This window comes from Bombina bombina, unplaced genomic scaffold (assembly GCF_027579735.1).
Source record: "Bombina bombina isolate aBomBom1 unplaced genomic scaffold, aBomBom1.pri scaffold_933, whole genome shotgun sequence".
NCBI lineage: Eukaryota > Metazoa > Chordata > Amphibia > Anura > Bombinatoridae > Bombina > Bombina bombina.
In genome coordinates, this window is record NW_026512812.1 from 88,958 (window position 1) to 115,926 (window position 26,969).

The 26,969-nt window shown below is 39.7% G+C and overlaps 1 pseudogene; it reads right to left on the bottom strand.

Moving 5' to 3' along the window:
- Positions 1-7,509: 7,509 nt before the first annotated feature.
- Positions 7,510-7,628, bottom strand: LOC128644542 (uncharacterized; annotated as a pseudogene).
- Positions 7,629-26,969: the final 19,341 nt, after the last annotated feature.

Below are 26,969 nucleotides of genomic sequence, written 5' to 3' on the forward strand. Positions count from 1 at the left end.
ACTCTTCATGCTTCTATTACATGCTCTCTTCACTCTTGCTTCTATTACAGACATGCTTCCTACACTCTTCATGCTTCTATTACAGACACACTTCCTACACTCTTCATGCTTCTATTACAGACACGCTTTCTCCACTCTTTAGTCTTTAATTACAGACACGCTTTCCACACTTTTCATGCTTCTATTACAGACACGCTTTCTCCACTCTTCATGCTTCTATTACAGACACGCTTTCTACACTCTTCATGCTTCTATTACAGACAAGCTCTCTCCACTCTTGCTTCTATTACAGACATGCTTCCTACACTCTTCATGCTACCTATTACAGACACGCTTCCTACACTCTTCATGCTTCTATTACAGACACGCTTTCTCTACTCTTTAGTCTTCAATTACAGACATGCTTTCTACACTTTTCATGCTTCTATTACAGACACGCTTTCTCCACTCTTCATGCGTCTATTACAGACATGCTTTCTCCACTCTTCATGTTTCTATTACAGACACGCTTTCTATACTCTTCATGCTTCTATTACAGACACGCTTTCTATACTCTTCATGGTTCTATTACAGACACGCTTTCTCCACTCTTCATGCTTCTATTACAGACACACGTTCTACACTCTTCATGCTTCTATTACAGACAAGCTCTCTTCACTCTTGCTTCGATTACAGAAATGCTTCCTACACTCTTCATGCTTCTATTACAGACACACTTCCTACACTCTTCATGGTTCTATTACAGACACGCTTTCTCCACTCTTCATGCTTCTATTACAGACACACGTTCTACACTCTTCATGCTTCTATTACAGACAAGCTCTCTCCACTCTTGCTTCGATTACAGACATGCTTCCTACACTCTTCATGCTTCTATTACAGACACGCTTCCTACACTCTTCATGGTTCTATTACAGACACACTTTATACACTCTTCAGTCTTCTATTACAGACACGCTTTCTCCACGCTTCATGCTTCTATTACAGACACGCTTTCTCCACTCTTCATGCTTCTAATACAGACACGCTTTCTCCACTCTTCATGCTTCTATTAGAGACACGCGTTCTACACTCTTCATGCTTGTATTACAGACAAGCTCTCTCCACTCTTGCTTCTATTACAGACACGCTTTCTCCACTCTTCATGCTTCTATTACAGACACGCTTTCTACACTCTTCATGCTTCTATTACAGACAAGCTCTCTCCACTCTTGCTTCTATTACAGATATGCTTCCTACAATCTTCATGCTTCTATTACAGACACGCTTTCTCCACTCTTTAGTCTTCTATTACAGACATGCTTTCTACGCTCTTCATGCTTCTATTACAGACACGCTTTCTCCACTCTTCATGCTTCTATTACAGACACACTCTCTACACTCTTCATGCTTCTATTACAGACAAGCCCTCTCCACTCTTGCTTCTATTACAGACATGCTTCCTACACTCTTCATGCTTCTATTACAGACACGCTTCCTACACTCTTCATGCTTCTATTACATGCTCTCTTCACTCTTGCTTCTATTACAGACATGCTTCATACACTCTTCATGCTTCTATTACAGACACGCTTCCTACACTCTTCATGCTTCTATTACAGACACGCTTTCTCCACTCTTTAGTCTTTAATTACAGACACGCTTTCTACACTTTTCATGCTTCTATTACAGACACGCTTTCTCCACTCTTCATGCTTCTATTACAGACACGCTTTCTACACTCTTCATGCTTCTATTACAGACAAGCTCTCTCCACTCTTGCTTCTATTACAGACATGCTTCCTACACTCTTCATGCTACCTATTACAGACACGCTTCCTACACTCTTCATGCTTCTATTACAGACACGCTTTCTCTACTCTTTAGTCTTCAATTACAGACATGCTTTCTACACTTTTCATGCTTCTATTACAGACACGCTTTCTCCACTCTTCATGCTTCTATTACAGACATGCTTTCTCCACTCTTCATGTTTCTATTACAGACACGCTTTCTATACTCTTCATGCTTCTATTACAGACACGCTTTCTATACTCTTCATGCTTCTATTACAGACAAGCTCTCTCCATTCTTCATGCTTCTATTGCAGACAAGCTTTCTTCACTCTTCATGCTTCTATTACAGACACGCTTTCTCCACTCTTCATGCTTCTATTACAGACACGCTTTCTCCACTCTTCATGCTTCTATTACAGACACGCGTTCTACACTCTTCATGCTTCTATTACAGACAAGCTCTCTTCACTCTTGCTTCGATTACAGACATGCTTCCTACACTCTTCATGCTTCTATTACAGAAGCGCTTCCTACACTCTTCATGTTTCTATTACAGACACGCTTTCTCCGCTCTTCATGCTTCTATTACAGACACGCGTTCTACACTCTTCATGCTTCTATTACAGACAAGCTCTCTCCACTCTTGCTTCTATTACAGACACACGTTCTACACTCTTCATGCTTCTATTACATGCTCTCTCCACTCTTGCTTCTATTACAGACACGCTTTCTCCACTCTTCATGCTTCTATTACAGACACACTTTCTACACTCTTCAGTCTTCTATTACAGACACGCTTTCTCCACGCTTCATGCTTTTATTACAGATATGCTTTCTCCACTCTTCATGCTTCTATTACAGACACGCTTTCTCCACTCTTCATGCTTCTATTAGAGACACGCGTTCTACACTCTTCATGCTTGTATTACAGACAAGCTCTCTCCACTCTTGCTTCTATTACAGACACGCTTTCTCCACTCTTCATGCTTCTATTACAGACACGCTTTCTACACTCTTCATGCTTCTATTACAGACAAGCTCTCTCCACTCTTGCTTCTATTACAGATATGCTTCCTACACTCTTCATGCTTCTATTACAGACACGCTTCCTACACTCTTCATGCTTCTATTACAGACACGCTTTCTCCACTCTTTAGTCTTCTATTACAGACATGCTTTCTACACTCTTCATGCTTCTATTACAGACACGCTTTCTCCACTCTTCATGCTTCTATTACAGACACGCTTTCTACACTCTTCATGCTTCTATTACAGACAAGCCCTCTCCACTCTTGCTTCTATTACAGACATGCTTCCTACACTCTTCATGCTTCTATTAAAGACACGCTTCCTACACTCTTCATGCTTCTATTACATGCTCTCTTCACTCTTGCTTCTATTACAGACATGCTTCCTACACTCTTCATGCTTCTATTACAGACACGCTTCCTACACTCTTCATGCTTCTATTACAGACACGCTTTCTCCACTCTTCATGCTTCTATTACAGACACGCTTTCTACACTCTTCATGCTTCTATTACAGACAAGCCCTCTCCACTCTTGCTTCTATTACAGGCATGCTTCCTACACTCTTCATGCTTCTATTAAAGACACGCTTCCTACACTCTTCATGCTTCTATTACATGCTCTCTTCACTCTTGCTTCTATTACAGACATGCTTCCTACACTCTTCATGCTTCTATTACAGACACGCTTTCTCCACTCTTTAGTCTTTAATTACAGACACGCTTTCTACACTTTTCATGCTTCTATTACAGACACGCTTTCTCCACTCTTCATGCTTCTATTACAGACACGCTTTCTACACTCTTCATGCTTCTATTACAGACAAGCTCTCTCCACTCTTGCTTCTATTACAGACATGCTTCCTACACTCTTCATGCTACCTATTACAGACACGCTTCCTACACTCTTCATGCTTCTATTACAGACACACTTTCTCTACTCTTTAGTCTTCAATTACAGACATGCTTTCTACACTTTTCATGCTTCTATTACAGACACGCTTTCTCCACTCTTCATGCTTCTATTACAGACATGCTTTCTCCACTCTTCATGTTTCTATTACAGACACGCTTTCTATACTCTTCATGCTTCTATTACAGACACGCTTTCTATACTCTTCATGCTTCTATTACAGACAAGCTCTCTCCATTCTTCATGCTTCTATTGCAGACACGCTTTCTTCACTCTTCATGCTTCTATTACAGACACGCTTTCTCCACTCTTCATGCTTCTATTACAGACACGCTTTCTCCACTCTTCATGCTTCTATTACAGACACACGTTCTACACTCTTCATGCTTCTATTACAGACAAGCTCTCTTCACTCTTGCTTCGATTACAGACATGCTTCCTACACTCTTCATGCTTCTATTACAGAAGCGCTTCCTACACTCTTCATGGTTCTATTACAGACACGCTTTCTCCACTCTTCATGCTTCTATTACAGACACGCGTTCTACACTCTTCATGCTTCTATTACAGACAAGCTCTCTCCACTCTTGCTTCGATTACAGACATGCTTCCCACACTTTTCATGCTTCTATTACAGACACGCTTCCTACACTCTTCATGGTTCTATTACAGACACACTTTCTACACTCTTCAGTCTTCTATTACAGACACGCTTTCTCCACGCTTCATGCTTCTATTACAGACACGCTTTCTCCACTCTTCATGCTTCTATTACAGACACGCTTTCTCCACTCTTCATGCTTCTATTAGAGACACGCGTTCTACACTCTTCATGCTTGTATTACAGACAAGCTCTATCCACTTTTCATGCTTCTATTACAGACAAGCCCTCTCCATTCTTCATGCTTCTATTACAGACACACTTTCTACACTCTTCATACTTCTATTACAGACACACTTTCTCCACTCTTCAGTCTTCTATTACAGACACGCTTTCTACACTCTTCATACTTCTATTACAGACACGCTTTCTACACTCTTCATGCTTCTATTACAGACACACTTTCTACGCTCTTCATGTTTCTATTACAGACACGCTTTCTCCACTCTTCAGTCTTCTATTACGGACACGCTTTCTACACTCTTCATACTTCTATTACAGACACGCTTTCTCCACTCTTCATGCTTCTATTACAGACACGCTTTCTCCACTCTTCATGCTTCTATTACAGACACGCGTTCTACACTCTTCATGCTTCTATTACAGACAAGCTCTCTTCAGTCTTGCTTCTATTACAGACATGCTTCCTACACTCTTCATGCTTCTATTACAGACACGCTTCCTACACTCTTCATGGTTCTATTACAGACACGCTTTCTCCACTCTTCATGCTTCTATTACAGACACGTGTTCTACACTCTTCATGCTTCTATTACAGACAAGCTCTCTCCACTCTTGCTTCGATTACAGACATGCTTCCTACACTCTTCATGCTTCTATTACAGACACGCTTCCTACACTCTTCATGGTTCTATTACAGACACACTTTCTACACTCTTCAGTCTTCTATTACAGACACGCTTTCTCCACGCTTCATGCTTCTATTACAGACACGCTTTCTCCACTCTTCATGCTTCTATTACAGACACGCTTTCTCCATTCTTCATGCTTCTATTAGAGACACGCGTTCTACACTCTTCATGCTTGTATTACAGACAAGCTCTCTCCACTTTTCATGCTTCTATTACAGACAAGCCCTCTCCATTCTTCATGCTTCTATTACAGACACACTTTCTACACTCTTCATACTTCTATTACAGACACGCTTTCTCCACTCTTCATGCTTCTATTACAGACACGCTTTCTACACTCTTCATGCTTCTATTACAGACAAGCCCTCTCATTTCTTCATGCTTCTATTACAGACATGCTTTCTCCCCTCTTCATTCTTCTATTACAGACACGCTTTCTACACTCTTCATGCTTCTATTACAGACACACTTTCTACACTCTTCATGCTTCTATTACAGACACGCTTTCTCCACTCTTCATGCTTCTATTACAGACACGCGTTCTACACTCTTCATGCTTGTATTACAGACAAGCTCCCTCCACTTTTCATGCTTCTATTACAGACACGCTTTCTACACTCTTCATGTTCTATGACAGACACGCTTTCTACACTCTTCATGCTTCTATTACAGACACGCTCTCTTCATGCTTTTATTACAGACACGCTCTCTTCATGCTTCTATTACAGACCCTCTCTTCATGCTTCTATTACAGACACGCTCTCTTAATGCTTCTATTACAGACGCTCTCTTCATGCTTCTATTACAGACACGCTCTCTTCATGCTTCCATTACAGATGCTTTCTTCACGCTTCCATTACAGACACGCTATCTTCATGCTTCTATTACAGTCACGACTAATAAGGTATACCAAAGCGACAACTATACTTAGGCTGGGTCTGGACCTAATGCAATATTATCAAACGATTACAATAAACAATTTATTGAGTATACAAATAAGTTAAAAACATGGATCCATGTATAAACAATCAAATTTATACAACAATAATAGCTAAATGAATAGTTAAAACAAATAGTTATGTTATAGCATTTAAAATTGTGCAAACATTTGTCTTAAAAATATTCCTAAAAAATTCCAAATTTAGTATAAGGCTCACAACAGAAATTCAACTTTGTGTTTACAACATACACATACACAAATTTATACAGCAATAATAGCTAAATGAATAGTCAAAACAAATAGTTAAATAGCAGATATGGCATTTAAAATTGTGCAAACATTGCTCTTAAAAAATATTCCTTAAAAAATTCCAAATTAAGTATAAGGCTCACAACAAAAATTCAACTTTGTGTTTACAACATACTCATAATAGGTGAAATATATTAGTCAGTTATATAATATTATCTAACCAATAATGTTCTTGATTCTATGCAATGCTCCTAAATATTGCCAATAGTGACTAATGTGTAAGGCTCTGAGTAAGACCTTTAACTGTGTGTTTAACACATACGCATTGTCAAGTAAAAAATATTGTGACAGCAATAAGCCAATGTAAAAAATGTGTATCAAAAAAGTTGTGTGCAAAAATTAGTGTACAAAAATTATTAATGGTCAAAAAATAGGTTGATCTTCAAAAAACGTGAATTAAGAAAAAAACAATAATCCTTAAAGTGTTGTGAATCCTAACAAAAAATAGTTATGGTGATTTTCCAAGTGTTTTATACTGAATAGCAGTGTCAGTACTTGCTAGCCGTTTTCCAACCCAAAATTCTATCTTCTTGGCAAATATTTTGTTATAATCCCTGGATGATCCTTCTGTAAAAGAAAGATATGATGGTGTAGATTGTTTTTAGATCAATAGAAAATGAAATTGAGCTTACCAGTCGACGCGTTTCGGTCACAAAGAGACCTTTATCAAGACTGGTTTTATGGTGTTAGTAGTGGTCTTTTTATACCAGACTGATTGCTGGCCATAAAATTGTGGAACAGGAAGTGTTTGTTAAGAACTTCCTGTTTTACTGATCTTAAATGTGTGTTTAAAATATATAGTTTATAGTTTAAAAATCTGTGATTAAAAAATCCATTATAATACATTTAGATGGTATCCTTATTTTGTTAAGCTCTGTCTGCATCTGATCACTTTTATTGAGAAAAAATATAAAAATTCCTATGTTAGAATACAGTGTTCCAAATTTGGAAAAGTATATATACAAACCCAGCCTTTTTAGTTATGACTTCATACCTATTATTTAAAAAAAAATTCCTACCGCACCTTGTGTTCCCAGGCGGTCTCCTATCCAAGTACTGACCAGGCCTGGCCCTGTTTAACTTCCAAGATCAGACGGGATCAGGTGCATTCAAGGCAGTGTGGCTGTAGACATTTCTGTATTAGCCCTATTTCTCATCATGATCTGATAAGAATGAGAGTTTACTGTCATCTCCAAGCTGTTTTTAGCTGTTTCTATTGGGTATAATCTCAGTAGGGGCTTGGTTTCTATTGGATGGGGCAGGGGTGTGTAATAATATTTATAATGGATTTTTAATCACAGATTTTTAAACTATAAACTATATATTTTAAACACACATTTAAAGGGCCACTAAACTCAAAATCTTTCTTTCATGATTCAGATAGAGAATAGAAATTTAAACACCATTACAATTTACTTCCATTATTTATTTTGCTTCATTTTTTAAATATCCTTAGTTGAAGAAAAAGCAATGCACATGGTGAGCCAATCACATGATGCTTCTATGTGCAGCAACCAATCAGCAGCTAGTGAGCATATCTAGATATGCTTTTCATCAAAGAATATCAAGAGAATAAAACAAATTAGATAATATAAGTAAATTAGAAAGATGTTTAAAATTACATTCTCTTTCTAAATCATAAAAGAAAAAATGTGGGTGGCATGTCCCTTTAAGGTCAGTAAAACAGGAAGTGCTTAACAAACACTTCCTGTTCCACAATTTTATGGCCAGCAATCAGTCTGGTATAAAAAGACCACTACTTGATAAAGGTCTCTTTGTGACCGAAACAAGTCGACTGGTAAGCACAATTTCATTTTCTATTGATCTAAAAACAATCTACACCATCATATCTTTCTTTTACAGAAGGATCATCCAGGGATTATAGCAAAATATTTGCCAAGAAGATAGAATTTTGGGTTGGAAAACGGCTAGCAAGTACTGACACTGCTATTCAGTATAAAATACTTGGAAAATCACCATAACTATTGCTGTTAGGATTCACAACACTTTAAGGATTATTGTTTTTTCTTAAAGAGACATACTACTTATTATAATTTATTGTTGGATTATTTTTTTCTATTAAGGTTTCACTGTTGGACTATTTTTTGGACTATTATTTACATTTATATAAGTTACTATTTGAACACAACACAATGTTTTTGTAAATTTTTGGATTTTCATTTTTCACAATCTTTGTTCTTAATTCACGTTTTTTGAAGATCAACCTATTTTTTGACCATTAATAATTTTTGTATACTTATTTTTGCACGCAACCTTTTTGATACACATTTTTTACATTGGCTTATTGCTGCCACAATATTTTTTACTTGACAATGTGTATGTGTTAAACACACAGTTAAAGGTCTTACTCAGAGCCTTACACATTAGTCACTATTGGCAATATTTAGGAGAATTGCATAGAATCGAGAACATTATTGGTTAGATAATATTATATAACTGACTAATATATTTCACCTATTATGTGTATGTGGTAAACACAAAGTTGAATTTTTGTTGTGAGCCTTATACTTAATTTGGAATTTTTTAGGAATATTTTTTAAGAGCAATGTTTGCACAATTTTAAATGCCATATCTGCTATTTAACTATTTGTTTTGACTATTCATTTAGCTATTATTGCTGTATAAATTTGTGTATGTGGTAAACACAAAGTTGAATTTCTGTTGTGAGCCTTATACTAAATTTGGAATTTTTTAGGAATATTTTTAAGAGCAATGTTTGCACAATTTTAAATGCTATATTTGTTACATAACTATTTGTTTTAAGTCGTTTTTCTGGCGAGTCTGATGAATCGCCAGAAACACGGGCCATCAAGCTCCATAAGGAGCTTGATACATATGCCCCAAGCTCTCTTCATGCTTTAATTACAGACACGCTCTCTTCATGCTTCTATTACAGACGCTTTCTTCATGCTTCTATTACAGACGCTCTCTTCATGCTTCTATTACAGACACGCTCTCTTCATGCTTTAATTACAGACACGCTCTCTTCATGCTTCTATTACAGACGCTCTCTTCATGCTTCTATTACAGACACGCTCTCTTCATGCTTCTATTACAGACACGCTCTCTTCATGCTTCTATTACAGACACGCTCTCTTCATGCTTCTATTACAGACACGCTCTCTTCATGCTTCTATTACAGAGACGCTCTCTTCATGCTTCTATTACAGACACGCTCTCTTCATGCTTCTATTACAGACACGCTCTCTTCATGCTTCTATTACAGAGACGCTCTCTTCATGCTTCTATTACAGACACGCTCTCTTCATGCTTCTATTACAGACACGCTCTCTTCATGCTTCTATTACAGACACGCTCTCTTCATGATTCTATTACAGACACGCTCTCTTCACACTTCTATTACAGACACGCTCCTTTCACGCTTCTATTACAGACACGCTCCCTTCACGCTTCTATTACAGACACGCTCTCTTCATGCTTCTATTACAGACACACTCTCTTCATGATTCTATTACAGACACACTCTCTTCATGATTCTATTACAGACACGCTCTCTTCATGCTTCTATTACAGACACGCTCTCTTCACGCTTTTATTACAGACACGCTCTCTTCACGCTTCTATTACAGACATGCTCTCTTCACGCTTCTATTACAGACACGCTCTCTTCACGCTTCTATTACAGACACGCTCTCTTCACGCTTCTATTACAGACAAGGGCCTCTAGTTATCAAAGTCTGGTGGACCAGATCCGACAGTGCAGATCAGGTTCGCCAGACTTCGCTGAATACGGGGAGCAATACGCTCGCCGTATTCAGCATTGCACCAGCAGCTCACAAGAGCTGCTGGTGCAGTGTAGCCCCCTGCAGACTCGCGGCCAATGGGTCGCCAGCAGGGCGGTGTCAATCAACCCGATCGTACTTGATCGGGTTGATTTCCTGCGATGTCTGTCTGCCTGCTCAGAGCAGACGGACAGGTTATGGAGCAGCGGTCGTTGTGACCGCTGCTTCATAACTGCTGTTTCTGGTGAGTCTGATGACTTGCCAGAAACACGGGACATCAAGCTCCATACGGAGCTTGATACATATGCCCCAAGCTCTCTTCATGCTTCTATTACAGACACACTGGGGGGTAGTTACCAACGTGTCTATTTTACCTGTCTTCGCCGGCCCAATACGCCCGCCTAAGCTCACCTCACATCGCCGCCGCAGACCTGCAAAAATTCCCCTAAGTTATCAAAAAAGCTGTCAAAAAGCTGAGCACCAAGTACGGGGCGATGAGCAGCGGACTGTGAGAGTTATCACTCATCCGATCTCGCTGCTCTTCGGCTTTTTTACAGCTTTCATGCTAGCCTGTCACTAAGCACCCACACTAAACTACACTGTTCTACCCCCTATACCGGCGCCCCCGGAGCCCCCCGCAATTAAATAAAGTTACTAATCCCTAAACCGCCACTTCTAGACCCCACCGCAACTCTTATAAATGTATTAACCCCTAAACCGCCGCTCCTAGACCTCGCCACAACTCTTATAAATGTATTAACCCCTAAACCGCCGCTCCCTTACACCGCTGCCACCTACATTATACCTAGTAACCCCTATCCTGCCCCCTATACCGTCGCCCTCTATAATAAAGTTATCAACCCCTATCCTGCTGATCCCGCACCTCGCCGCAACTAAATAAATCGTTTAACCCCTAAACCACCGCTCCCTGACCCCGCCGCAACCTATATTAAATTTATTAACCCCTATTCTGCCCCCCTACACCGTCGCCACCTATAATAAATTTATTAACCCCTATCCTGCCCCCCACTACACCGCCGCCACTGTAATAAAATTATTAACCCCTAAACCTAACCCTAACACCCCCCTAACTTAAATATTAATTAAATAAATCTAAATAATATTTCTATTATGAACTAAATTAATCCTATTTAAAACTAAATACTTACCTGTAAAATAAACCCTAATATAGCTAAAATGTAATTAATAATTACATTGTAGCTATCTTAGGATTTATGTTTATTTTACAGGTAACTTTGTATTTATTTTAGCTAGTTAGAATAGCTATTAAATAGTTATTAACTATTTAATAACTACCTAGCTAAAAGAAATACAAAATTACCTGTAAAATAAATCCTAACCTAAGTTACAATTAAACCTAGCACTACACTATCATTAAATTAATTAAATAAATTAACTATAAATAACTACAATTAAATACAATTACATAAACTAACTAAAGTAAAATAATAAAAAAAGCTAAGTTACAAAAAATAAAAAAAATAAGTTACAAACATTTTAAAAATATTACAACAATTTTAAGGTACTTACACCTAATCTAAGCCCCCTAATAAAATAACAAACCCCCCAAAATAAAAAAATGCCCTACCCTATTCTAAATTAAAAAAGTTCAAAGCTCTTTAACCTTACCAGCCCTTAAAAGTGCCTTTTGTGGGGCATGCCCCAAAGAATTCAGCTCTTTTGCCTGTAAAAGAAAAATACACCCCCCCAACATTAAAACCCACCACCCACATACCCCTAATCTAACCCAAACCCCCCTTAAAATAACCTAACACTAATTCCCTGAAGATCATCCTACCTTGAGTCGTCTTCACTCAGCCGAGCAGCAATGGAACCGAAGAGGAGACCCGGAGCGGCAGAAGTTATCCTCCAAGCGGCGCTGAAGAAATCTTCCATTCGATGAAGAGATCCTCCAAGCAGCACTGAAGAAGTCTTCCATCCGGGCGATGTCATCTTCCAAGAGGCGCTGAAGAAGTCTTCTATCCGGGCGATGTCATCTTCCAAGCGGGGTCTTCAATCTTCAATCTTCATCCCGCCGACGCGGAACATCCTTCTTTACCGACGGACTACCGACGAATGAAGGCTCCTTTAAGGGACGTCATCCAAGATGGCGTCCCTTCAATTCCGATTGGCTGATAGGATTCTATCAGCAAATTGGAATTAAGGTAGGAAAAATCTGATTGGGTGATTGAATCAGCCAATCAGATTCAAGTTCAATCCGATTGGCTGATCCAATCAGCCAATCAGATTGAGCTTGCATTCTATTGGCTGTTCCGATCAGCCAATCGTATTGAACTTGAATCTGATTGGCTGATTCAATCAGCCAATCAGATTTTTCCTACCTTAATTCCGATTGGCTGATAGAATCCTATCAGCCAATCGGAATTGAAGGGACGCCATCTTGGATGTCGTCCCTTAAAGGAGCCTTCATTCGTCGGGAGTCCGTCGGTAAAGAAGGATGTTCCGCGTCGGCGGGATGAAGATTGAAGACCCCGCTTGGAAGATGACATCGCCCGGATAGAAGACTTCTTCAGTGCCTCTTGGAAGATGACATCGCCCGGATGGAAGACTTCTTCAGCGCCGACTGGAGGATAACTTCTACCGCTCCGGGTCTCCTCTTCGGTTCCATCGCTGCTCGGCTGAGTGAAGACGACTCAAGGTAGGATGATCTTCAGGGGATTAGTGTTAGGTTATTTTAAGGGGGGTTTGGGTTAGATTAGGGGTTTGAGGGTGGTGGGTTTTAATGTTGGGGGGGGTTGTATTTTTCTTTTACAGGCAAAAGAGCTGAATTCTTTGGGGCATGCCCCACAAAAGGCCCTTTTAAGGGCTGGTAAGGTAAAAGAGCTTTGAACTTTTTTTAATTTAGAATAGGGTAGGGCATGTTTTTATTTTGGGGGGGTTTGTTATTTTATTAGGGGGCTTAGATTAGGTGTAAGTAGCTTAAAATTGTTGTAATATTTTTTAAATGTTTGTAACTTATTTTTTTATTTTTTGTACTTTAGTTAGTTTATGTAATTGTATTTAATTGTAGTTATTTGTAGGTAGTTTATTTAATTTATTTAATGATAGTGTAGTGTTAGGTTTAATTGTAACTTAGGTTAGGATTTATTTTACAGGTAATTTTGTATTTTTTTTAGCTAGGTAGTTATTAAATAGCTAATAACTATTTAATAACTATTCTAACTAGCTAAAATAAATACAAAGTTACCGGTAAATTAAATATAATTCCTAAAATAGCTACAATGTAATTATTAATTACATTGTAGCTATTTTAGGGTTTATTTTACAGGTAAGTATTTAGTTTTAAATAGGAATAATTTATTAAAGTATAGTGTAGTGTTAGGTGTAATTGTAACTTAGGTTAGTTTTTATTTTACAGGTAAATTTCTCTTTATTTTAGCAAGGTAAGCTATTAAATAGTTAATAATTATTTAATAGCTATTGTACCTAGTTAAAATAAATTGAAAGTTACCTATAAAATACAAATAAATCCTAAGATAGCTACAATATTATTTATATTGTAGCTATATTAGGGTTTATTTTAAAGGTAAGTATTAAGTTTTAAATAGGATTAATTTAGTTCATAATAGAAATATTATTTAGATTTATTTAATTAATATTTAAGTTAGGGGGGTGTTAGTGTTAGTGTTAGACTTAGGTTTAGGGGTTAATAAATTTATTACAGTGGCGGCGGTGTAGTGGGGGGCAGGATAGGGGTTAATAAATGTATTATAGGTGGCGATGGTGTAGGGGGGGCAGATTAGGGGTTAATAAATTTAATATAGGTTGCGGCAGGGTCCGGGAGCGGCGGTTTAGGGGTTAAACTATTTTGTTGCGGCGAGGTGCGGATCGGCAGGATAGAGGTTAATAACTTCATTATAGAGGGCGGCGGTATAGGGGGGGCAGGATAGGGGTTACTAGGTATAATGTAGGTGGCGGTGGGCTCCTGGAGCGGCGGTTTAGGGGTTAATACATATATTATAGTTGCGGTGGGCTCCGGGAGCGGCGGTTTAGGGGTTAATATGTATAGAGTAGCTTGCGGTGGGCTCCGGGAGCGGTGGTTTAGGGGTTAATATGTATAGAGTAGCTTACGGTGGGCTCCGGGAGCGGCGGTTTAGGGGTTAATATGTATAGAGTAGCTTGCGGTGGGCTCCGGGAGTGGCAGTTTAGGGGGTAATAACTTTATTTAGTTGCGGCGGTGTAGGGGAGACAGATTAGTGGTGTTTAGACTCGGGGTACATGTTAGGGTGTTAGGTGTAGACAGCTCCCATAGGAATCAATGGGATGTCTGGCAGCAGCGAACTTGTACTTTCGCTATGGTCAGACTCCCATTGATTCCTATGGGATCCGCCGCCTCCAGGGTGGCGGTTTGAAAACCAGGTACGCTGGGCCATAAAAGTGCCGAGCGTACCTGCTAGTTTTTTGATAACTAGCAAAAGTAGTCAGATTGTGCCGCACTTGTGTGCGGAACATCTGGAGTGACGTAAGAATCGATCTGTGTCGGACCGAATCCGGCGGATCGAAGTTTACGTCACAAAATTCTACTTTTGCCGGTCTCTAGCCTTTGATAACTAAGGCGAATTAGCCTCGCCACAAATACGCTGCGGAATTCCAGCGTATTTGAGGTTGACGGCTTGATAACTAGGCCCCACTGTCTTCACGCTTCTATTACAGACACGCTCTCTTCACGCTTCTATTACAGACATGCTCTCTTCATGCTTCTATTACAGACTCTCTTCATGCTTCTATTACAGACACGCTCTCTTCACGCTTCTATTACAGACACACTCTCTTCATGCTTCTATTACAGACACGCTCTCTTCACGCTTCTATTACAGACACACTCTCTTCATGCTTCTATTACAGAAACACTCTTTTCTCTTCATGCTTCTGTTTTACTGATCTTAAATGTGTGTTTAAAATATATAGTTTATAGTTTAAAAATTTGTGATTAAAAAATCCATTATAATACATTTAGATGGTATCCTTATTTTGTTAAGCTCTGTCTGCATCTGATCACTTTTATTCAGAGAAAATAGAAAAATTCCTATGTTAGAATACAGTGTTCCAAATTTGGAAAAATATATATACAAACCCAGCCTTTTTAGTTATGACTTCATACCTATTATTTTAAAAAAAATTCTTACCCCACCTTGTGTTCCCAGGCGGTCTCCCATCCAGGTTCTTGACCAGGCCTGGCCCTGCTTAACTTCCAAGATCAGATGGGATCAGGTGCATTCAAGGCAATGTGGCTGTAGACATTTCTGTATTAGCCCTATTTCTCATCATGATCTGATAAGAATGAGAGTTTACTGTCATCTCCAAGCTGTTTTTCAGCTGTTTCTATTGGGTATAATCTCAGTAGGGGCTTGGTTTCTATTGGATGGGGCAGGGGTGTGTAATAATATTTATAATGGATTTTTAATCACAGATTTTTAAACTATAAACTATATATTTTAAACACACATTTAAAGGGCCACTAAACCCAAAATCTTTCTTTCATGATTCAGATAGAGAATAGAAATTTAAACACCATTACAATTTACTTCCATTATTTATTTTGCTTCATTTTTTAAATATCCTTAGTTGAAGAAAAAGCAATGCACATGGTGAGCCAATCACATAATGCTTCTATGTGCAGCAACCAATCAGCAGCTAGTGAGCATATCTAGATATGCTTTTCATCAAAGAATATCAAGAGAATAAAACAAATTAGATAATATAAGTAAATTAGAAAGATGTTTAAAATTACATTCTCTTTCTAAATCATAAAAGAAAAATGTGGGTGGCATGTCCCTTTAAGGTCAGTAAAACAGGAAGTGCTTAACAAACACTTCCTGTTCCACAATTTTATGGCCAGCAATCAGTCTGGTATAAAAAGACCACTACTTGATAAAGGTCTCTTTGTGACCGAAACAAGTCGACTGGTAAGCACAATTTCATTTTCTATTGATCTAAAAACAATCTACACCATCATATCTTTCTTTTACAGAAGGATCATCCAGGGATTATAGCAAAATATTTGCCAAGAAGATAGAATTTTGGGTTGGAAAACGGCTAGCAAGTACTGACACTGCTATTCAGTATAAAACACTTGGAAAATCACCATAACTATTGCTGTTAGGATTCACAACACTTTAAGGATTATTGTTTTTTCTTAAAGAGAAACACTACTTATTATAATTTATTGTTGGATTATTTTTTTCTATTAAGGTTTCACTGTTGGACTATGTTTTGGACTATTATTTACATTTATATAAGTTACTATTTGAACACACCACAATGTTTTTGTAAATTTTTGGAGTTTCATTTTTCACAATTCACGTTTTTTGAAGATCAACCTATTTTTTGACCATTAATAATTTTTGTATACTTATTTTTGCACACAACCTTTTTGATACACATTTTTTACATTGGCTTATTGCTGCCACAATATTTTTTACTTGACAATGTGTATGTGTTAAACACACAGTTAAAGGTCTTACTCAGAGCCTTACACATTAGTCACTATTGGCAATATTTAGGAGAATTGCATAGAATCGAGAACATTATTGGTTAGATAATATTATATAACTGACTAATATATTTCACCTATTATGTGTATGTGGTAAACACAAAGTTGAATTTTTGTTGTGAGCCTTAATTGGAATTTTTTAGGAATATTTTTTAAGAGCAATGTTTGCACAATTTTAAATGCCATATCTGCTATTTAACTATTCATTTAGCTATTATTGCTGTATAAATTTGTGTATGTGGTAAACACAAAGTTGAATTTCTGTTGTGAACCTTATACTAAATTTGGAATTTTTTAGGAATATTTTTAAGAGCAATGTTTGCACAATTTTAAATGCTATATCTGTTACATAACTATATTTGTTTTAAGTCGTTTTTTTTTCTGGCGAGTCTGATGACTCGCCAGAAACACGGGCCATCAAGCTCCATAAGGAGCTTGATACATATGCCCCAAGCTCTCTTCATGCTTTAATTACAGGCACGCTCTCTTCATGCTTCTATTACAGACACGCTCTCTTCATGCTTTAATTACAGACACGCTCTCTTCATGCTTCTATTACAGACACGCTCTCTTCATGCTTCTATTACAGACACGCTCTCTTCATGCTTCTATTACAGACACGCTCTCTTCATGCTTTAATTACAGACACGCTCTCTTCATGCTTCTATTACAGACACGCTCTCTTCATGCTTCTATTACAGACACGCTCTCTTCATGCTTCTATTACAGACACGCTCTCTTCATGCTTCTATTACAGACACGCTCTCTTCACGCTTCTATTACAGACACGCTCTCTTCACGCTTCTATTACAGACACGCTCTCTTCATGCTTCTATTACAGACACGCTCTCTTCATGCTTCTATTACAGACACGCTCTCTTCATGCTTCTATTACAGACACGCTCTCTTCATGCTTCTATTACAGACACGCTCTCTTCACGCTTCTATTACAGACACGCTCTCTTCACGCTTCTATTACAGACACGCTCTCTTCACGCTTCTATTACAGACACGCTCTCTTCACGCTTCTATTACAGACACGCTCTCTTCACGCTTCTATTACAGAGACGCTCTCTTCACGCTTCTATTACAGAGACGCTCTCTTCACGCTTCTATTACAGACACGCACGCTTCTATTACAGACACGCACGCTTCTATTACAGACACGCACTCTTCACGCTTCTATTACAGACACGCACACTTCTATTACAGACACGCACTCTTCACGCTTCTATTACAGACACGCACTCTTCACGCTTCTATTACAGACACGCTCTCTTCACGCTTCTATTACAGACACGCTCTCTTCACGCTTCTATTACAGACAAGGGCCTCTAGTTATCAAAGTCTGACGGACCAGATCCGACAGTGCGGATCAGGTTCGCCAGACTTCGCTGAATACGGCGAGCAATACGCTCGCCGTATTCAGCATTGCACCAGCAGCTCACAAGAGCTGCTGGTGCAGTGCAGCCCCCTGCAGACTCGCGGCCAATGGGCCGCCAGCAGGGCAGTGTCAATCCATCCGATCGTACTTGATCGGGTTGATTTCCTGCGATGTCTGTCTGCCTGCTCAGAGCAGGCGGACAGGTTATGGAGCAGCGGTCGTTGTGACCGCTGCTTCATAACTGCTGTTTCTGGTGAGTCTGATGACTTGCCAGAAACACGGGACATCAAGCTCCATACGGAGCTTGATACATGTGCCCCATGCTCTCTTCATGCTTCTATTACAGACACACTGGGGGGTAGTTATCAACGTGTCTATTTTACCTGTCTTCGCCGGCCCAATACGCCCGCCTAAGCTCACATCGCCGCGGCGGACCTGCAAAAATTTGCCTAAGTTATCAAAAAAGCTGTCAAAAAGCTGCACACCAAGTACGGGGCGATGAGCAGCGGACTGTGAGAGTTATCACTCATCCGATCTCGCTGCTCTTCGGCTTTTTTACAGGTTTCATGCTAGCCTGTCACTAAGCACCCACACTAAACTACACTGTTCTACCCCCTATACCGGTGCCCCGGAGCCCCCCGCAATTAAATAAAGTTACTAATCCCTAAACCGCCACTCCTAGACCCCACCGCAACTCTTATAAATGTATTAACCCCTAAACCGCCGCTCCTAGACCCCGTCACAACTCTTATAAATGTATTAACCCCTAAACCGCCGCTCCCTTACACCGCTGCCACCTACATTATACCTAGTAACCCCTATCCTGCCCCCCTATACCGTTGCCCTCTATAATAAAGTTATTAACCCCTATCCTGCTGATCCCGCACCTCGCCGCAACTAAATAAATCGTTTAACCCCTAAACCGCCGCTCCCTGACCCCGCCGCAACCTATATTAAATTTATTAACCCCTATCCTGCCCCCATACACCGTCGCCACCTATAATAAATTTATTAACCCCTATCCTGCCCCCCACTACACCGCCGCCGCCACTGTAATAAAATTATTAACCCCTAAACCTAACCCTAACACCCCCCTAATTTAAATATTAATTAAATCTAAATAATATTTCTATTATGAACTAAATTAATCCTATTTAAAACTAAATACTTACCTGTAAAATAAACCCTAATATAGCTAAAATGTAATTAATAATTACATTGTAGCTATCTTAGGATTTATATTTATTTTACAGGTAACTTTGTATTTATTTTAGCTAGTTAGAATAGTTATTAAATAGTTATTAACTATTTACTAACTACCTAGCTAAAAGAAATACAAAATTACCTGTAAAATAAATCCTAACCTAAGTTACAATTAAACCTAGCACTACACTATCATTAAATAAATTAAATAAACTATCTACAAATAACTACAATTAAATACAATTACATAAACTAACTAAAGTACAAAAAATAAAAAAAATAAGTTACAAACATTTTAAAAATATTACAACAATTTTAAGCTACTTACACCTAATCTAAGCCCCCTAATAAAATAACAAACCCACCCAAAATAAAAAAATGCCCTACCCTATTCTAAATTAAAGTTCAAAGCTCTTTTACCTTACCAGCCCTTAAAAGGGCCTTTTGTGGGGCATGCCCCAAAGAATTCAGCTCTTTTGCCTGTAAAAGAAAAATACAACCCCCCCCAACATTAAAACCCACCACCCACATACCCCTAATCTAACCCAAACCCCCCTTAAAATAACCTAACACTAATTCCCTGAAGATCATCCTACCTTGAGTCGTCTTCACTCAGCTGAGCAGCAATGGAACCGAAGAGGAGACCTGGAGCGGCAGAAGTTATCCTCCAAGCGGCACTGAAGAAGTCTTCCATCCGGGCGATGTCATCTTCCAAGAGGCGCTGAAGAAGTCTTTTTTATCCGGGCGATGTCATCTTCCAAGCGGGGTCTTCAATCTTCATCCCGCCGACGCGGAACATCCTTCTTTACCGACGGACTACCGACGAATGAAGGCTCCTTTAAGGGACGTCATCCAAGATGGCGTCCCTTCAATTCCGATTGGCTGATAGGATTCTATCAGCCAATCGGAATTAAGGTAGGAAAAATCTGATTGGCTGATTGAATCAGCCAATCAGATTCAAGTTCAATACGATTGGCTGATCCAATCAGCCAATCAGATTGAGCTCGCATTCTATTGGCTATTGGGGTCTTCAATCTTCATCCCGCCGACGCGGAACATCCTTCTTTACCGACGAATGATTGCTCCTTTAAGGGACATCATCCAAGATGGCGTCCCTTCAAATCCGATTGGCTGATAGGATTCTATCAGCAAATCGGAATTAAGGTAGAAAAAATCTAATTTGCTGATTGAATCAGCCAATCAGATTCAAGTTCAATACGATTGGCTGATCCAATCAGCCAATCAGATTGAGCTTGCATTCTATTGGCTGTTCCGATCAGCCAATAGAATGCAAGCTCAATCTGATTGGCTGATTGGATCAGCCAATCGTATTGAACTTGAATCTGATTGGCTGATTCAATCAGCCAATCAGATTTTTCCTACCTTAATTCCGATTGGCTGATAGAATCCTATCAGCCAATCGGAATTGAAGGGACGCCATCTTGGATGTCGTCCCTTAAAGGAGCCTTCATTCGTCGGTAGTCCGTCGGTAAAGAAGGATGTTCCGCGTCGGCGGGATGAAGATTGAAGACCCCACTTGGAAGATGACATCGCCCGGATAGAAGACTTCTTCAGTGCCTCTTGGAAGATGACATCGCCCGGGTGGAAGACTTCTTCAGCGCCGACTGGAGGATAACCTCTACCGCTCCGGGTCTTCTCTTCGGTTCCATCGCTGCTCGGCTGAGTGAAGACGACTCAAGGTAGGATGATCTTCAGGGGATTAGTGTTAGGTTATTTTAAGGGGGGTTTGGGTTAGATTAGGGGTTTGAGGGTGGTGGGTTTTAATGTTGGGGGGGGGTTGTATTTTTCTTTTACAGGCAAAAGAGCTGAATTCTTTGGGGCATGCCCCACAAAAGGCCCTTTTAAGGGCTGGTAAGGTAAAAGAGCTTTGAACTTTTTTAATTTCAAATAGGGTAAGGCATTTTTTTATTTTGGGGGGGTTTGTTATTTTATTAGGGGGCTTAGATTAAGTGTAAGTAGCTTAAAATTGTTGTAATATTTTTTAAATGTTTGTAACTTATTTTTTTATTTTTTGTAACTTAGCTTTTTTTTTTATTTTTTGTACTTTAGTTAGTTTATGTAATTGTATTTAATTGTAGTTATTTGTAGTTAATTTATTTAATTTATTTAATGATAGTGTAGTGTTAGGTTTAATTGTAACTTAGGTTAGGATTTATTTTACAGGTAATTTTGTAATTATTTTAGCTAGGTAGTTATTAAATAGTTAATAACTATTTAATAACTATTCTAACTAGCTAAAATAAATACAAAGTTACCGGTAAATTAAATATAATTCCTAAAATAGCTACAATGTAATTATTAATTACATTGTAGCTATTTTAGAGTTTATTTTACAGGTAAGTATTTAGTTTTAAATAGGAATAATTTATTAAAGTATAGTGTAGTGTTAGGTGTAATTGTAACTTAGGTTAGTTTTTATTTTACAGGTAAATTTATCTTTATTTTAGCAAGGTAAGCTATTAAATAGTTAATAACAATTTAATAGCTATTGTACCTAGTTAAAATAAATTGAAAGTTACCTATAAAATAAAAATAAATCCTAAGATAGCTACAATATTATTTATATTGTAGCTATATTAGGGTTTATTTTAAAGGTAAGTATTTAGTTTTAAATAGGATTAATTTAGTTCATAATAGAAATATTATTTAGATTTATTTAATTAATATTTAAGTTAGGGGGGTGTTAGGGTTAGTGTTAGACTTAGGTTTAGGGGTTAATAAATTTATTACAGTGGCGGCGGTGTAGTGTGGGCAGGATAGGGGTTAATAAATGTATTATAGGTGGCGACGGTGTAGGGGGGGCAGATTAGGGGTTAATAAATTTAATATAGGTTGCGGCAGGGTCCGGGAGCGGCGGTTTAGGGGTTAAACTATTTTGTTGCGGCGAGGTGCGGATCGGCAGGATAGGGGTTAATATCTTCATTATAGAGGGCGGCGGTATAGGGGGGGCAGGATAGGGGTTACTAGGTATAATGTAGTTGGCGGTGGGCTCCGGGAGCGGCGGTTTAGGGGTTAATATGTATAGAGTAGCTTGCGGTGGGCTCCGGGAGCGGCGGTTTAGGGGTTAATATGTATAGAGTGGCTTGCTGTGGGCTCCGGGAGTGGCGGTTTAGGGGTTAATATGTATAGAGTAGCTTGCGGTGGGCTCCGGGAGCGGCGGTTTAGGGGTTAATATGTATAGAGTGGCTTGCGGTGGGCTCCGGGAGCGGCGGTTTAGGGGTTAATATGTATAGAGTAGCTTGCGGTGGGCTCCGGGAGCGGCAGTTTAGGGGGTAATAACTTTATTTAGTTGCGGCGGTGTAGGGGAGACAGATTAGGGGTGTTTAGACTCGGGGTACATGTTAGGGTGTTAGGTGTAGACAGCTCCCATAGGAATCAATGGGATGTCTGGCAGCAGCGAACTTGTACTTTCGCTATGGTCAGACTCCCATTGATTCCTATGGGATCCGCCGCCTCCAGGGTGGCGGTTTGAAAACCAGGTACGCTGGGCCATAAAAGTGCCGAGCGTACCTGCTAGTTTTTTGATAACTAGCAAAAGTAGTCAGATTGTGCCGCACTCGTGTGCGGAACATCTGGAGTGATGTAAGAATCGATCTGTGTCGGACCGAGTCCGGCGGATCGAAGTTTACGTCACAAAATTCTACTTTTGCCGGTCTCTAGCCTTTGATAACTAAGGCGAATTAGCCTCGCCACAAATACGCTGCGGAATTCCAGCGTATTTGAGGTTGACGGCTTGATAACTAGGCCCCACTCTCTTCACGCTTCTATTACAGACACGCTCTCTTCACGCTTCTATTACAGACACGCTCTCTTCACGCTTCTATTACAGACATGCTCTCTTCATGCTTCTATTACAGACACGCTCTCTTCACGCTTCTATTACAGACTCTCTCTCTTCACGCTTCTATTACAGACACGCTCTCTTCACGCTTCTATTACAGACACGCTCTCTTCATGCTTCTATTACAGACACGCTCTCTTCACGCTTCTATTACAGACACACTCTCTTCATGCTTCTATTACAGACACACTCTTTTCTCTTCATATTTCTGTTATTACAGACACTGGTCTAGATTACAAGTGGAGTGCAAATTTATTGCTTCATGCTTCTGTTACAGACACTCTATATTCACTCTTCATACTTCTATTACAGACACGCTCTCTTCATGTTTCTATTACAGACACGCTCTCTTTCTGCTTCTATTACAGACGCTCTCTTCATGCTTCTATTACAGACACGCTCTCTTCATGATTCTATTACAGACACGCTCTCTTCATGATTCTATTACAGACACGCTCTCTTCATGTTTCTATTACAGACACGCTCTCTTCATGCTTCTATTACAGACACGCTCTCTTCATGTTTCTATTACAGACACGCTCTCTTCATGCTTCTATTACAGACACGCTCTCTTCATGTTTCTATTACAGACACGCTCTCTTCATTTTTCTATTACAGACACGCTCTCTTCACGTTTCTATTACAGACACGCTCTCTTCACGCTTCTATTACAGACACGCTCTCTTCACGTTTCTATTACAGACACGCTCTCTTCACGCTTCTATTACAGACACGCTCTCTTCACGCTTCTATTACAGACACGCTCTCTTCACGTTTCTATTACAGACGCTCTCTTCACGCTTCTATTACAGACACGCTCTCTTCACGCTTCTATTACAGACACGCTCTCTTCACGCTTCTATTACAGACACGCTCTCTTCACGCTTCTATTACAGACACGCTCTCTTCACGTTTCTATTACAGACACGCTCTCTTCACGCTTCTATTACAGACACGCTCTCTTCATGCTTCTATTACAGACACGCTCTCTTCACGCTTCTATTACAGACACGCTCTCTTCACGCTTCTATTACAGACACGCTCTCTTCACGCTTCTATTACAGACACGCTCTCTTCACGCTTCTATTACAGACACGCTCTCTTCACGCTTCTATTACAGAAACGCTCTCTTCACGCTTCTATTACAGACACGCTCTCTTCACGCTTCTATTACAGACACGCTCTCTTCACGCTTCTATTACAGACACGCTCTCTTCACGCTTCTATTACAGACACGCTCTCTTCACGCTTCTATTACAGACACGCTCTCTTCACGCTTCTATTACAGACGACACATGGATCTATTTATGAAGCAGCAGAAGCTGCTTCCGACCCTCTCTCACTTCAGTTCCGACTGAAGCGGAAGTTAAGAAACAGCGGTCCTAAGACCGCTGCTCCTTAAATCGTCTGCCACCTCTGAGGCGGTGGACAGTAATCAGCCCGATCGAATACGATCGGGTTGATTGACAGCCCCTGCTAGCGGCGGTTTGGCCGCAAATCTGCGGGGGGCTGTATTGCACTAGCAGCTCACAAGAACTGCTGGTGCAATGATAAATGCCGACGGAGTATGCTATCGGCATTTATTGATGTGCGGCGGACATGATTCGCTATAACGGATCTTGTCTGTCCGCACTTACATAAATAGACACCACATTCTCTTCACTCTTCTATTACAGACACGCTCTCATTATGCTTCTATTATGGACACTCTCTTCACTCTTATATTAAAGACAAGCTCTCTTCATCCTTTACTCTTCTAATACAGACACACTCTCTTCTCTCTTCATGCTTCTGTTATTACAGACACTGGTCTAGATTACAAGTGGAGTGCAAATTTATTGATTCATGCTTCTGTTACAGACACTCTATATTCACTCTTCTATTACAGACACAATCCTTTTATGCTTCTATTACAGACACACTCTATTCACTCTTCATACTTCTATTAGAGACACAGGGGGTAGTTATCAAGCCGTCAACCTCAAATACGCTGGAATTCCGCAGCGTATTTGTGGCGAGGCTGATTCGCCTTAGTTATCAAAGGCTACAGACCGGCAAAAGTAGAATTTTGTGACGTAAACTTTGATCCGCCGGACTCAGTCCGACACAGATCGATTCTTACATCACTCCAGATGTTCCGCACACGAGTGCGGCACAATCTGACTACTTTTGCAAGTTATCAAAAAACTAGCAGGTACGCTCCGCACTTTTACGGCCCAGCGTACCTGGTTTTCAAACCGCCACCCTGGAGGCGGCGGATCCCATAGGAATCAATGGGAGTCTGACCATAGCGAAAGTACAAGTTCGCTGCTGCCAGACATCCCATTGATTTCTATGGGAGCTGTCTACACCTAACACCCTAACATGTACCCAGAGTCTAAACACCACTAATCTGTACCCCCTACACCGCCACAACTAAATAAAGTTATTACCCCCTAAACCGCCGCTCCCGGAGCCCACTGCAAGCTACTCTATACATATTAACCCTAAACCGCCGCTCCCAGACCCCGCCGCAAGCTACTCTATACCTATTAACCCCTAAACCACCGCTCCCTGACCCTGCCGCAACCTATATTAAATTTATTAACCCCTATCCTGCCCCCCCTACACCGTCGCCACCTATAATAAATTTATTAACCCCTATCCTGCCCCCCACTACACCGCCGCCACTGTAATAAAATTATTAACCCCTAAACCTGTCTAACATTAACCCTAACACCCCCCTAACTTAAATTTTTTTTTTAAACTTTTATTTATAACCAATAAAGGGTACAAGGTTACAAGTTGTATTTTCAGCCCAACTCGCAGGGTGAGCCAATAAGGCAGATAAAGCAGTACAAGCAGCATATTATAACATACATGTAGCTTGAGATCTTTCAATAAGGCATCCATTGTCCTGATAGATAAGGGTTTGTACCACTCCATTGGGGTTTTTAACATTTTTTAACAAATGAACAAACAAACATAGAACAGGGGGGCATGAGGGGGGAACAGGGGAGAGGGAAGGGTAGAACGATAAGGGTAGGGGGGAACACAGCGAGTGTATGCAATCCTATAGGTTACTTTTCTGCTTGTCTCTCAGGATAATCCATGCTATGACACATTAACATTAGTGCAATAATAGGTCAGTGATGATGTTTATATGATATATCAGCTTTTTACACATGAAAGATGTTAAAAGAGAGGAGTATGTACTACAGGAGGGTAGATGCTGACAGAATGAAATAACATTCCAAAATTTTCCAAATATTAAAATAATAAGCATATAACTCATAAGCACACAACTTAAGAAAATATATCTCCTGCAATATAACATGCATTTGTGTCGTTCTCCGACAACAACATAGGCTTCATTGATAAACTTTGATAAGCAAGGGGATCTGTAATAAAAACTACTGAGGAGATTGCCGGTACATAATAAGGAAACTTAATAAGAGATAGGTTTGGCGCTTATATTTAATACAGGGGCAGGGGTTAAACTCACATTTGTGGCAGTAGCAGAATAAAGGTTAAGCCCGGTGCTTATCTCACAGGGAAAACATGGGCTGCGTGTCAAGATATGGGAGCATATTATCATATAGCTATGACAAGCGTTCAGCACATGGAGGCAGTCAGAGAGTATGAACATCACGTATTATTGATATGTTGTGCATTACAACAGACATATATTCCTTTATTACCATGAGCTAAAAAATAACTCAGACCAAGACAGGAATAAAGATTC